General features: G+C 41.9%; 1 non-coding gene across 1 annotated transcript; it reads right to left on the reverse strand.

Moving 5' to 3' along the window:
• Positions 1–223: 223 nt before the first annotated feature.
• LOC122708338 lies at positions 224–330 on the reverse strand. The gene has a single exon (XR_006345125.1). It is a non-coding gene; the product is annotated as a U6 spliceosomal RNA (small nuclear RNA).
• Positions 331–2,648: the final 2,318 nt, after the last annotated feature.

Here is a 2,648-nt window from a genome sequence, read left to right on the forward strand (position 1 = left end):
CACACCCTCTCCAGCATTTATTGCTTGTAGACTTTTGGATAGCAGCCATCCTGACTGGAGTGTAATGGTAGCTCATTGAGGTTTTGATTTGCATTTCTCTGATAATGAGTGATGAGCATCTTTTCATGTGTTTGTTAGCCATCTGTATGTCTTCTTTGGAGAAATGTCTGTTTAGATCTTTGGCCATTTTTTGATTGGGTCATTTATTTTTCTGGAATTGAGCAAAAATATGGAACGCTTCACCAATTTGCATGTCATCCTTGCGCAGGGGCCATGCTAATCTTCTCTGTATCGTTCCAATTCTAGTATATGTGCTGCCGAAGCAAGCACAGGGAGCACATATCTTTTAGAATCATAGTTTTCTCTGGGAGTGGGGTTCCTGGGTCATATGGTACCTCTATTTTCAATTTTTTTTAAGGAACCTCCATACTGTTCTCCATAGTGGCTTTATCAATTTACATTCCCACCAACAGTGTAAGAGGGTTCCCTTTTCTCCTCATCCTCTCCACCATTTATTGTTTGTAGGTTTTTTGATGATGGCCATTTTAACTGGTGTGAGGTGACACCACATTGTAGTTTTGATGTGCATTTCTCAAATTACCAATGGCATTTTTCACAGAATTAGAACAAAAAATTTTTAGTTTGTTATGAAAACACAAAAGCCCCCCCCCCCCTCTCCAAGCAACCTTGAAAATGTTCTGATTTCATTCTTTCACATGTAGCTGTCCAGTTTTCCCAGTACTACTTGTTGAAGAGTGTGTTTTCTCCATTGCATGTTCCTGCCTTCTTCATCATAGATTAATTGACCATAGGCGTCTGGATCTATTTATGGGCCTTCTATCCTGTTCCATTGATCTATGTCTTTAGTTTTTCTGACAGTAGCATATACTGTCTTAATTACGGTAGCCCTTAGTATAGTCTGAAGTCAGGGAGACTTCAGACTATTCTCTATTTTTCCTTCTCAAGATTGCTTTGGCTATTTGGAGTCTTTTGTGCTTCCATACAAATTTTAAGCTTTTTTGTTCTAGATCTGTTTTTTTTTTTAAATGCCACTGGTATTTTGATAAAGATTACATTGCATAATACATGCACATGAATCAAATAACTAAAATTATATTTCAAGAATTTTGTCCTAATTTTTATTACTCCTGATTGCCTTTTCTCATAGGAAATGTTTCTTTTCCTTTTTCCATGGGAAATCAAATTCCATTTTCTTCTTTTAGTTGCTTTTTAAAAAATATTACCCTTTTTATCAAACACCCGTAAGTGCAACTTCAGAGCCAGACAACCTCACTTGCCTCCAGAGTCTGACTACTAGCTTCTGTCATCTCTGCAGGAACCAGCTCTGCCTGGGGTTCTAGGTCACTTCCCTGAGTCGTGGGCAAACAGGCTCTCACGTCCAGCCCACCTCCTACCTCCTATGCCTCCTACCTCACATGAAGACTTCCCTATTGGCACTGAGGTGTCAGCTGGCACACTTGGTGACTGTCTGCCTAACTTAATGTGAAGTGAACCTTTCACCAGCGACATATGGAAGCTGGTGATTGTCTTCCTCCCTCTGTTATTGTTGTTTAGTTGCTAGGTCGTGTCTGACTCTTCTGCAACCCCATCGACTGTAGCCCACCAGGCTCCTCTGTCCATGGGATTCTCCAGGCAAGAATACTGGAGTAGGTTGCCATTTCCTCCTCCAGGGGATCTTCCCGATCCAGGGATTGAACCAGAGTCCCCTGCATTGGCAGGTGGATTCTTTACCACTGAACCTCCAGGGAAACCTCCTTCTTCCCTGGATTCCCACCAGAATGGGCTGTCTCCAGTCACGGTCATTTATATGGCCTCTCACTGGATGTTCTTGTGAGAGTGAACCACTGGTTGTGCTTGACGAGAGAGGCTGATCTGGTTTACATCTTGGCAACCACCCTTCATTAGTGCCCTCATTTCCCTGTTTATCCTTCTCTGTCCCTAATAAAGGAGCAGCTTGTCTGCCTTTGCCTCAGGGTCTGCCTTCTGAGGAACCCAGGTCAAAACTCTGTATTTCTAAACAAGTTGTTCAAAGTCATCTCTCTTGATTTTTCAATTTAAGACATTATCAATTGACTTTCTTCATGAAAGATGAAGACTTAGTGGTTTTACATTTTCATTCACCACCCAATACTTTTTTCTCTCCCTATTCCCTCTACCCCTGGAGAAGGAAATGGCAACCCACTCCAGTATTCATGCCTGGGGAATCACATGGACTGAGGAGCCTGGCAGGCTACAGTCCTTGGGGCCACAGAGTTGGACACGACTGAGCAACTAAACCTATCCCCTCTACTGGATTCCTCGGTGGCTCAGGGGTAAAAAAAATTTGCCTGCTACTAGAGCCCAACACTAACTCTATAAATATCCTGTTTACATACATAATTTTCATAACCACTTTATAATGTTGCTATTACCATCACCACGTAGCAAAGACACCGATGTGTTGAGAGGTTGAGTGGCTTAGCAGAGGTTACACAGTCGGGTGATTTCTAATTGGTTGTCTTTCATATTCATGTGAGATTCTCGCACAGTGAATCCAGGGAAGTTTACATAATCTAAACGTCCTTGGTGAGAGCTGAAACACATTTATAATCACACTCTACCAAATACCTAAGTCTTTTAGGAAGTTG

Source organism: Cervus elaphus, chromosome 14 (genome assembly GCF_910594005.1).
Source record: "Cervus elaphus chromosome 14, mCerEla1.1, whole genome shotgun sequence".
Classification (NCBI taxonomy): domain Eukaryota; kingdom Metazoa; phylum Chordata; class Mammalia; order Artiodactyla; family Cervidae; genus Cervus; species Cervus elaphus.